Raw genomic sequence first — 12,834 nt, 5'->3', positions numbered from 1 at the left:
TCTCTCTCTGTCAGCTATCTCCGTGCACCTCTCCAGTCCACTCTCTCCCGCCTTCTCTCTCTCTGCCTCTCTGGGCTCCACCACCCCCCTCCTTCCCCTCTCCCCGCCCCACCCCCCATGGCCCCTCTCATTTCCGTGTTGGTTTTGATTTCTCTTCCCAACGCTTTCAACTCCCCGCCGCCTCCTCCGGACACGTTATAACGAGGAGCCGTGGGATCGGCGCTCCGGGCCCTGCTCCCACGCTCCCCCCGCCGCGTCTCTCTGCCTGTCTCTACCATCTCCAGGTCTCTGCTGACACCCTCCGTCTCTGTCCCTCTCCTTGGCCCCCATTGGGCCCCACAGGGACCAACCCCTGGCCCCTCCCTCACTGTTCCCACCCCTGCTCAGTCTCCCTCCAACTGTGTGGTTCCCTGCACTTGAACCCCCACATCTCTGCATCTCCACTCGGCTGGCTGTTTATGTCTCTATGTCTCCCTGTCCGCACATCTCTCTGCCCCGCACCCCTCTCTGTGTGTCTCTCTGTCTCTGTTTCCGTCCCAGTGTCATCTCTGGGGGCCCCTTTGATCTTGCCCTGCCCCTGGCGCCCCCCTGGCCCCATTGATCACTGATCGACCAGTGGAGGGAGCCTGGGCTGAGATGCTGGGCAGGGGCCTGGTAGGATGGCCAGACAGACAGAGGGATGGATAGGCTGCCCCAGCTGCAGAGGGGGAGCTGCCTCCACAACCCCCACACCTCCCTACAGCCGGCCTGCGGTACGGATGGGGACTCCGGGCAAGCTTAAATTTTTAATTTTATTTTGCTTCCTCCACCCCCCTTGCCCCCCATCTTAACTGCCTGCAGCCACACAGCACCAAGTGTGTGTGTGTGTGTACGCACAGCAGTGTACACAGGGCCGAGCCAGCAGAAGGCTGCCTCCTCCTCACCTCACTAAGCACTTACAGACCCACACACCAGGCCAGTAACACACTACACCGCACTGTCACACCAACACAGTATAACCACACTGTCACATCACAGAGACACAAGCCAGCAAAACACACGCTCCACACCACACACAGGCCAGTAACGCACACACACACCACATATAATACACATCACAGAGACAGACCAACAATACACATACTACATTGTCACACACACTCCACACACAGGTCAGCAAGCCACAAATACCACACTGTCACATATAATATACACCACAGAGACATAGGACAATAATATATACACACACTGCCACACACAATACATACCACACACAGACTGACAGAACATCCCACACTGTCACACACAATAAACACCACACAGGCACAGGCCAACAAAAATCATAGTCACCGAGACTGTGAAAACCAATATACATCGCACAGACCCACACAGCAGCCCCAGCACAACTACCGCCATGCCACATAACACAGAGACACAGACATCAACACAGCCACACATCTGCAACAATCACATAGGCACACCAGTCACAGATACACAGAAGCAGAGACACACTGTGCTGATTACAGATGCACAGGCAAGACAAACACCACCTCAGTCCCACACAGACACCAAAACACACAGTCACAAGCCATCAGTGGGCAAAGAGCCACACACCACGGCTCTCTGCCCAGCACAGACATGCAGACCCAGAATCTCACACCAACACAATGCCACACAGAGATAGACACATACCCAGGCACATATGCCAGCCCAGCCCAGCTGAGCACATACAAGTGAAATGCAAGCACATGAAGACACAGACAAGTGTCAGAGATTGTGGGTGTCTAGGCTGTGCAGATGTGGGATGCATACACACACACACACTGCCCCTGTCCCCAGTGCCCTCATGATTCTCTAAGGCAGCGTTCAGAACCTCTGGTCAGTGAGGTGAGAAGCTGGCCCTGGGTGAGGATGGGCGCGCTCAGAGGAAACTTCAATGCTCCTGCTGCAATCTGTCTAGTTGTCTGACTGTCCATCTGCCCAGATGTAAATTCCCCAGTCGCTTGTGTTTGTGTGTACGCCTGAGTGGGTTGTGCCTGGTCCAGTGCCTGTGGTCTCTCCAGAGACAGGTCTCCAGCTCTCCAAGGGTCTTTGTTACTCTGTCTCTCTGCCTCTGTTTCCAGTTGTCTTCATTTCCTGTCTCTGGGAATCTCTGTCTCACTCTGTCTCTCTGCTTCTGTCTCCTTCCCCCACCCTAATCACCCGGGGGGCCCCTGGGCTGGGGTTTAACCAGTTGTTTTGATTTCTCTAAGCTGTGCTGGCCGCCTCAGGAGCTGCCTCAGGCCTCACAACCCACCCCCAGCCCCTTCATCCCTCACCGGCACCCCCACCTCCCCTTAACACAATCTGCACAAGTGGAATGAAAATTGATTTTTTTTTTAAATTTCATATCTTCTCCGGGGCTCTGTCTAAAGAGGAGAGAGACACGGCCCAAGACCCTTCTCCCAGTGACAGTGCCTGTGCACACGTACACACGCACACGCACACGCACACACACACACACATACACATGCTTTCAGACCCAGAGACATGACCCTTCCTGCACCACACACACAGGGGCAGGACCCATCTGTGAGCCCGAGTAGATAGTGGGTCCTGTCCTCCAGTGCACTGGACACCCACCAGGAAACACACTCACATCCTCATACACCTGTCCCACCTGAGTCTCACACTCCAGGAGCCAGTGCCCACACACAACTTTGTCCACACAGGTCATACCACAATCATATGTCATACGCCAGTCCCACAGTGGCCACCAAGCAGACCCCATGGCTATGGCAGGCCAGCAAGTCAACAAGGGTTTTCTTTCCTTTTCCTCCTCCTTCTCCTTCTTTTATTTCTTGCCACCAGGGCTATCACTGGGGCCCAGTGCCTGCACAACAAATTCACTGTTCCTAGCGACCAGTTTCTTTTTCTTTTTTCTCCTTTCTTTCTTGATAGACATGGAGAGAAATATGGGGCTGGGTGGTGGTACACCCAGTTGAGTGCACCTGCTACTATGTATAAGGACTTAGGTTTGAGCCCCCAGTCCCCACCTGCAGGGGGAAACTTCATAAGTGGGGAACCAGTGCTGTAGGTGTGTGTGTCTCTCTCTCATCCTCTCTCTGCTCCCCCCTTCCCTCTCAGTTTCTGTCTCTATATAACAAATAATAAGTAATAAACAAAAAAGCAAGATAAATACAAAAGAGGACAAAGAAGGAGAGGGGAAAAAGAGAGACACCTGCAGCCCTGTTCCACCATTCAGGAGTCTTCCCCACCTGCAGGTAAGGACAAGAGCTTGAACCCAGGTCCTCATGCATGGAAATGTGTGGATTCTACCAGGTGCAGAATCTTTTCTTCTTTCTTTCTTTCTGTCCTTACTTCTCTTTCTTTCTGATAGAAAGATCAAGACAGAGCTGGGGAGACAGCATATTGGTTCTGCAGAAGACTTCCATGCCTGAGGCTCTAAGACCCCAAGTTCAATTCCCAACACCACCATAAGGCCTCTCTCATTAAAATAATATTAGTGAAACACTTAAAATTTAGAGAGAGAGAGAGAGAGAGAAAGAAGGATAAAGACATAGAGGTGGGGTGGAGGGAAGGTGAAGAGACCACAGCACCGAAACTTCCTTCAATGTAGTGGGGGCCTGGTTTTAACCTGGGTCGCACAGATGGCAAAGCAGCGCACTAAGCAAGTGAGCTATTCTGCTGACCCAACAGGGATTTCCCTGCCTAGTGATGTTCCCCAGCCCCCAAGTCATCCCAACTCTTACCCCTGCCTGCATCTACCAAATGCTATGGCCTGACCCGGGGCAGAGATGTCACACAAGCCTCACTCCTTTCCCCAGAGTCACACACTGCCATCCCTATAACATGGTGACATCACCCATCACACATGAACCCAGGAGAACACACAGCAACACACACACACACACACACACACACACACACACACACACACACACACACACACCAGAGACTTGATCCCATACCCTGCTGGGCACCAGCTCACACTAGTAGAGCACACACCATCCAATAGCCTCATGGGAACACCCTCCACATACAACCTTCCACACTCTCTAGAGCTGTTCACACAATATCAGTGTCAGTCCCTTCACTGCACAGTGGTCACACAGAAGACCTTTCGCTGAAGTCCCAGGTTCAGTTTCTGCCATCACCACAAGCCAGAGCTGAGCAGTGCTTTGGCAAAATAAAATTTAAAAAGAGTAAATAAGTAAATAAAATTGTTACTAACCAACAATGATCTTCACCCAGCTTGTGATGCACTCAGCTTCCCCAAATGACAATACACACACACACACACACACACACACACACACACACACACACACACACACACACACACACACACAGACTCCTAGGTCCCGACACAGCCCACAGGCTCAGGGACACCACAGCAAACACACAGCCATGACATGAGGACAGACATGAGGAGGTTTTTGTGACCAGGGTCCACAGTTGCTCCTTCACCATGTTCACACTCATCCTCACCAGCCTGGCTTATGGGGTCTCTCCCAGACTAAGCATCTTTGTCTCACCCTCAGAGATGCCGTCCATGGTCACTCAGATGTTGCTGTGTCTTCACTCATCGTGGAGACCCCTGGACAGCACTCCAGACTTCCAGGCAGACACACACTGCACTCCCCACTGAGTGTCACACCCCAGTCACACATGACATGCTCATACATGGGGCATGAGGGGCTCCACTCGGTCCTGTGGCTTCCCTCATCCACACCTGTCACCATGTCCAGCAACACTCACATGGACAAGTCACAGAGACAGGGACTGCCACACACAGAGTCACACACAACCACCACCACCACAACAACACACACACACACACACACACACACACACCTCTATTGAGGCTGCACAGTGAAGGACAGACAGAAGGGGCATGGGCTTCCCTGTCCAGAGGTGTGTGTATGACCTCGGGTTTGGGGAATGTCAGAGGCACCAAACTAGGGAGGAGATCTCATCTTGCCCTCTGCCTCTCCCTCTTGCTGGCATCTCTGTCTAGGGTTGGCATATCTCTGGATCTCTTCCTTCTCCCTCCCAGAGTCCCAGGCTCAGCACAGATGTCCCCGGGGCTGCAGGGCTGCGGTCAGCATGCGGAACAGTGTCAGTAGGGAGTGGGGGTGGAAAGGGAGAGTCCCTGGGGAGGTGGGAGCCGCAGAGCCACGCACCCAGCCTACCAAACAGCACTGGGGGAGGGAAGCAGGCAGGCAGCTGCAGGAGCACCACCAGCAGTGAGATTACCGTGCTCCAGCTCCCCACCCTCACTCACCCAGGGCCTGCCCCTCCCCTCAGAGACCCGGAGAGATGGAGGAAGAAGCCCAGGGGCTGCAGAGAGAGATAGAGAGAGGGAGAGAGGCAAAAAGAGGGAAAGAAATGAGCAGAGTGAGCTAGATGGAAGGCAAAGATGGAAAGAAACGGGCCCGAACAGAGAGGGAGGAGAGACAAAGATGGAGAGAGACATGAGGAGTCCTGCAGAGACTGGGAGAGATCAAGACAAAGAGATAGTGGGCAGATCCAAATTGGGGACACAAAGAAAAGGGGAGTGAATGGGAGAGGTTTGAGGGAAGTAAAGGATAGTGCTGGAGGTCTCTGGGAGAGAGAGGCTCCTGGGAGGAGATGGGGTCAGCCAGGCAGGGGAGGAGGGGACAGACATGCAGAAAATTGAGGGAGTAGGGCAGAGGCAAAGCAAAGAAGGAGGACAACCCTCTGCAGGGTGGAGGCAGAGCAAGGGAAAGCCATGAGTGGGAGGCAGACCTCCAAGTGGGGGTTCATCGCTATGGGCACCCAGGCTCAGTGTCTCCAGGGACTGGCTAGCTCCCCATGGCTACTTAAACTCTCAAACCTACTCCTCCTCCTGTTCCTCCTGACCTCCTCCTGCTCCTCATCCTCACCTCCTGCCTCCTTCAGAACCCCACCTCCTTGCCATACCTAGTGAGCCTTCATTCCATCACCCTCCCCTGTGCCAACCCAGACCCTGCCAGCTTCCCTGGATGCACTTACTGGGTCCAACCCTTCTACCAGAGACAGTGCCACCATTAGGGGAAATGACAGCTACCAGATGGCACAGGAGGGACTGGAAGCTGAAGACAAACCTGGACACCTGGGCTGGGGGGGGGGGGACTGGAGGGAGAGAACTCCTCTAAATCACACTCACCACAGAGGAGCCAGACTCCGTATCCTGCTTCTGGGTTCAGCACCAAGTATGTGCTCAGGAAATGTTGCTCAAAGGAAATTTAGGTAAAATAAAGCAAGGCAGAGAGACTGAGAGACAAGAGGCTATAAGTGGAAGGGACAGACAGAGGTGGAGGGACAAAAAAGAGGCAGGGGCGGGGGCAGTGGGTTCTGGGGTGACAGGAGACAGAGGGACCATCAAAGGCTAGGGAGACAGGGACACAACAGAGAACTAGAGAGGCAGTGGACGGGGCTGAGACACAGGAGACAGGGAAATAAAAAGGGCAAGGAATGGAGTCTAAAATGAGGAAGGGGTGTGTGTGTGTGTGTCTGTCTGTCTGTCTGTCTGTCTGAGAGTCAAAGAATAAGAGGAACAGGGACATGGGATCAAAGACCCAGAAAACCAGCAAGCAAGAGTGTCAAGAGGGACAGAGACAGAAGAACCAGGACATGGGACACAGGAGGCAGAGGGCTGGTCTGGCCTGGTGTGGGGCCTGAGCCAGATGAAGCTGGGTGCCTGGACTGGGTGCATCCACAAGGGTCCAGGAAAGGCCGGGGTCCAGCGGGGGGGGGGGGGGAGCATCGGGGCTCCAGGGGCATCAGGCGCGGTGCTAATTCAGCGCCATCGATCAGACGGGATGAGAGCAATAAATTATTGTGACAAGATGCAATCCTGGTCCGCGCACTGCCGCCGAGGCAGATCGATCCCTGTCCCCAGCCCCACACCGGGTCTCATGCCCAGGCTTTGGATGGGACACCGCTGCCCAACTCTCTTGTCTAACCCCCTACCCCCATCCACAGCCAGCTGGGGAAGAAAGAGGTAGGGACAGACACGCCCCCACAGAGGAAAGATCAGCTCCCACCTGTCCTGTTTGGGGCCTTCTGCTCTCCCTCACCACCCCACTGTCCCCTCAGCTGGGGAGGGGGGGCAATTACCACTGTGCTGCCCATTTCACAGATGTCAAAACTAAGGCTCCAACAGGGAAAAGGACTCAGGCTGAAGTTCCACAGGGGTGAGTAGTGATAACTAGGTTCAGTTGTGAGTCAGTGCACTTCCAGCCTCCCCCTTCCCCAAATATCTGCACTGTCAAGAGGAGAGAGAAGCAACAGAGAAAACAGAGGGATGAGACAGAGATAAAGACTTAGAAGGAAGGGGCCGGGTGATGGTGCACCGAGTTGAGTGCACATGTTATAATGCACAAGGACCCAGGTTCGAGCCCCCGGTCCCCACTTGCAGGGAGAAAGTTTCATGAGTGGTGAAGCAGGACTGCAGGTGTTTCTCTCTCTCTCTCTCTCTCTCTTCCCCTCTGTCGCCTCGCCCCCTTCCCTCTCCATTTCTGCCTGTCTCTATCTAATAAATAAAGATTAAAATTTTTTTAAAAAATTTTTATTATTTATTTTCCCTTTTGTTGCCCTTGTTGTTTTGTAGTTATAGTTATTGTTGTTGTTGATGTCGTCATTGTTGGATAGGACAGAGAGAAATGGAGAGAAGAGAGGAAGACAGAGAGGGGGAGAGAAAGACAGACAGCTGCAGACCTGCTTCACCGCCTGTGAAGCAACTTCCCCTACAGGTGGGGACCCAGGAGCTTGAACCAGGATCCTTTTGCTGGTCCCTGAGCTTTGCGCCACCTGTGCTTAACCTGCTGTGCTACCGCCTGACTCTAATTTTTTTTTAAGTCTTTAATTAAAAAAAAAAAAAAGACTTAGAAAGAGGGATGGGCAGTGGTGCACCTTGTTGAGTGCACATGTTACAATACACAAGAGTCTGAGTTCAAGCCCCCAGCCCTGAACTGTGGGGATAAAACTTCAGAAATGGTGAAGCAGTACTGCAGGTCTCTCTTTCACTCTAATTATCTATCTCTCCTTTCTATTTCAATTCCTCTCTGTCTCTATAAAATAAAATAAATAAATAAATAAATAAATTAGAAAGGGTGGTCCAGGAAGTGGCATAGTACATAAAGCCACTCTCAAACATGAGGTCCTGAGTTCAATCCCTGACAGCACATGTACCAGAGTGATGTGTAGTTCTTTCTCTCTCCTCCTACTTTCTAATAAATAAATTTAGGGAGTTGGGCAGTAGCCCAGCAGGTTAAGTGCATGTGACACAAACCACAAGAACTGGTGTAAGGATTCTGGTTCTAGCCCCCGGCTCCCCACCTGCAGGGGAGTCGCTTCACAGGCGGTGAAGCAGGTCTGCAGGTGTCTGTCTGTCTCTCCCCCTCTCTGTCTTCCCCTCCTCTCTCCATTTCTCTCTGTCCTATCTAACAACAACATCAATAACAACAATAATAATAACTACAACAACAATAAAAAAACCAAGGGCAACAAAAGGGAAAATAAATAATAAAAAATTTTTAAAAATAAATAAATTTAAAATCTTTATAAAAAAAGAGTTAGAAAGAGCACAGGACACAGAGAAATAGACAAGAAGAGAATCAGAAAAAGCTATGGAGAGGTATGCAGACACCAAGACAGAAATGGAAAAGCACAAAGAACAAAGAGATAGGGAGTGAGAAGAGACAGAGAAATAGAGACACAAAAATGCAAAAACAAAGAGAATCAGATGTAAAGTTAGGAACGGGATAGGAGAAGGTGGGGGTGGGCAGAGATAGCAGATGGAAGCAGAAAGGTCAAGTGAGGGCTGGATTGTGGAGCACCTGGTTAAGTGCACAAATTACCGTGTACAAGGACTCAAGTTCAAGCCCCCAGTTCCTACCTGCAGAGGGAAAGCTTCACAAGTGGTGAAGCAAGTCTGCAGGTAGCCCTGTCTCTCATCCTCTCTACCTCTGCATTCCCTTTCAATATCTGACTGTCTCTATCAAACAAAGAGAAGAGGAGGAGGAGGAGGAGGAGGAGGAGGAGGAGGAGGAGGAGGAAGAAGGCGAGGAAAACAAACATGTACAAAAAGGAAAGAAAAGGAAAGGTCAGGCAAACAGACAAAGCACATGACCCAGGAAAGAGCCTGTAGAACCGGGGAGTCCTGAGACTAAGGAGTGTGTAGGAGACAGGTGTCTGCTGTCAGGAGTGAGAATAAAGGTGAATAAGGGTGACCGTCAGATATTGGTGGGAGCCAGGTGTGTGAGCAGAGGGGCGAGGTGTGTCTGAGGGCAGGTGTGGACTGGGGGAAGTGAGATCACATTGCAGGAGAGATGATGGAGAAGTAACGGTCAGCTCTCCAGTGATGTGAGACGGGTGGGTGTGTCTGTGGGGCAAGTGTGGGGCAAGTCTGTGGGTGTGTCTGAGAGGCAGGTGTGGCAGGCAAGGACACCTGGGTGACTAGAAGGGCAGTGCCTGAGGTCAGATGGCCTTGGTTTGACTGAGACCTGTTCCAGAGACCTCAATGAAATGCCTCCACTTGTCTAGGCTCAGTTTCCTTCTCTGCAGAATGGGAATGAGACTATGGAGGTGCTTCCTCTCGGTCTCCTGTGGGGATGGAAGGAGACATCAATAGAGATAGAGGGTCTGGGCCACTGACCGTCACCAAGACATGCTCAACAAGCAAAACTGTCACTGTCACAGTGGTAGTCATCAGGGTAAGGGGGAAGGGCAGGTGTCTATGGCAAAAGGGGTAGTGAGTCATACCAGGTGCCAGGTGTGACTCAAAGAGTGTTCCACAGACCTGCAGCACTCCACTCGTAGCTTGTTAGAAATGCAGTCTCAGACTCCACCCACAGGTGCTGCCCTGGAATCTCTGGGGCAAGGTCTTCACAACCCCTCTGTGTGTTTCTGAAATCAAAAACCTCTCATTTGGGGCCTTCTGCACCATGCCACAGGCAGATGTGAATGGCTGGGGGGAGCATTGGTCTAACAGGTGCTACAAATGTTTCTTATGGTATGTGTTCCCTCCCCCTCCCAGAAGATGGAAGTTTAAGGACTCTTACCATGAAGGGGGTGCAAGCCATCTGTACAGTTGGCTCCAGGGTTGTGAGCTTGGCAGGTTGCACGAGCAGGTAGTGAAAATAAGAGCAGAGCTGAGACAGAGTGGCTGAGCCTTGGGGATGAGGTATGTGTGTAGGGGGACCAGAGACCAGAAATTGGTGTTCATGGTCAGGTGCATTCTATGGGACAGGAGTGTCAAGGAGTGGGTGGTCCCATTGGGGACAGGCTTGGGATGAAGAAGGAGTGTGCTGAGGCTGGGAATACAGCATAGTGGTTCTGTTAAAGACTTTCATGCCTGAGGCTCTATAGTCCAAGGTTCAATCCCCAGCAGCATCATAAGCCAGAACTCAGCAGTGCTCTGGTTACTGGTGTCTTTCTCTCTGTATCACTCTCATTAAAATAAATAAATAAATAAATAAATAAATAAATAAAGGTGTCAGGCAGTGGCCCACTGGGATAAGTGCACATAGTATGAAAAGCAAGGACCCGCACAAAGATCCCGGTTCAAGCTCCCGGCTCCCCACCTGCAGGGGGTTGTTTCAAAAATGGTGAAGCAGGTGTATAGGTGTCTGTCTCTCTCCCTTTCTACCTCCCCCTCCTCTATCAACTTCTCCCTGTCCTGTCCAATAAAATGGGAAAAAATATCCACCAGGAGCAGTGGATTCATAGTGCAAGCACTGAGCCCCAGGGGTAACCCTGGAGGAGTAAATACATAATATATATAAAAGGGTGTGTGTGTGTAAGTCTCAGTACCTGTTTGCTGAAGGAATGCATGGGATGGAATCACCAGAAGAGGTGGTATTTGAGCTAAGCAGGTGAAGAAGAGACAGATGTGTGGAGATGTTCGTGTGACTATCCAACAAGGGAATAGAAACCAAGAAGCATGGGACACTCTGCATGTGGAGAGTAAAAACAACAGGCTAGGTGGTGCCGGGGAGACAGGTATGGGCCAACAGGTATACAGGTGAGGCAGATACTGTGCCCAAAACCAGATTCCTTACCCAAAGGTGTGTTTGGGAGAAGTGATGTTGTGTGGTGTAGGAGACAAAAAGACAGAGAGAAGGAGTCACACACAGCAGTGACCAGCAGCTGCAGATGGGATAGAAGGAAGAAGGTCACGCTGCAACTCTCAGAACCAGGGCATCTGTCTGTCAGCAGTCAGATGCCACTGGGGCCAGGAGTTGAGGGTACACAAATGATGTCAGGGAAGAGCTACCTGAAATAACAGTTGAGAAAGACAAAAATTAAGAGGGAAGTGAGTGCATTTGTGTAAAACCATGGCCAAAGAAGACTGTAAGATAGAGACAGGTGAGATAATTAGATCCTGATACACACACACACACACACACACAGGGAGGGAGAGAGGGAGAGAGAGAGAGAGAGAGGAGAAAGGAGAGGAGAGAGAAAGAGGAGAGAGAGAAGAGACAGAGAGACGAGAGAGGGGAGAGAGAGGAGAGAAGTGAGAGAAGAGAGGAGAAAGAAAAAGGAGAGAGAGAGAAGAAAGAGAGGAGAGAGAGAGAGAAGAGAGGAGAGAGAGAGAGAGAAAGGTGTTCACAGGTGCTATCTGTGTGGGAAGCAATTCTGGAAGGTGGGAGCCCAGGCATTATGGTTTTTATTTTTTAGTTAGAGGTAGTGGTAGAGAGTGGAAAAGAGAACACAGTGCTGAAGCTTCCTTCAATGCTGTGAGGTCTGGGTTTAAACCTTGGTCATGGGCATGGCAATGCAATGCACTATCCAGGTGAGCTATTTCACCGACCAGCAGCACACTATAAAGGAGGAGTTCAAGTAAGAGCTCGGAGGCTGGGAAGGAGAAAAGTGCTACCTGAGGGCAGAATTGGAACCTGCTGACATGAGGTGCAGAGGAGGGTAGGTGCATGCCTGCGTGCCTATGTGGTGTTTATAGAGCCTTGGGGGAGGGCAAGATGCAGCCAAGAAGGCAACAATGTGGCATAAAATGAATTAGATGCAGGGATCTGGGTGGGAAGGAGAAATCTGGGAGCAGGTAGGGAAGGGCGTGTATTATCTGGGAGACCAGAGGCGTCTCCCAGGGTTGGTTTTCAGGGCCACACATTATCTGAAGGAACAGGTGACTGGGCAAGGTCTGGTGTGTGAGGCCTTCCGGGGACAGAAAGAAGGTAAGTGCTACCTGGAAGCCCAGATGTGTATATGTGTGTGTGGGTGCTGTAAGAAATACACCTGATATGACAGGCTTGTTAACAGACCCGTGCAGGTGTGACCCGCGAGGTCACAGGTGCGTGCAGGTGGGCTCTTGGGAGTGGTTTGCCGGCTCAGCTGCACTCCTGTCCCTCCCCTCGAGTCAGCTTGGACTCTGGGACCCTCCGCGGCGGGTGGGCACTGGCCCGCCCCCGAGTTCGGAGCCCGGTTGCGGGGCAGTGGCTCTGAGGCTGCTTGGCGATGCGGAGCGCGTCGGGGCCTCGGCGGGCCCGCCGGGCGGGGGGAGTGGGCGGGGGGGGGCCGTTTAGCCGTGATAGATCCGCGCGCCGCTTGTCTCTTAATCTCCGGAGCGACCGATCGATTCGCTATTTCCCTTTGTTGCCAGAAAATTCGATCCTGGGCCTGGAATTAGGTCCCCGGCTTAATCTGAGCGGAAACCAGCGAGGGGCAGACAGAGACAAGAGATGGGGAGAGACAGAGACACAGAGAGACAGAGATATCCAAAAAGAAGTGGGCGGAGGGGGGAGAGTGGCACGGAGATTCTGAAAGATGGTCTAAGAGTTGAACCCCAAGAGATGCTGGAGAGACAGAGATAAAGAGAGAGACAGATTC

The sequence above is a fragment of the Erinaceus europaeus genome, chromosome 2 (genome assembly GCF_950295315.1).
Source record: "Erinaceus europaeus chromosome 2, mEriEur2.1, whole genome shotgun sequence".
Classification (NCBI taxonomy): Eukaryota; Metazoa; Chordata; class Mammalia; order Eulipotyphla; family Erinaceidae; genus Erinaceus; species Erinaceus europaeus.
Note: the sequence above shows the minus strand (reverse complement) of the source record.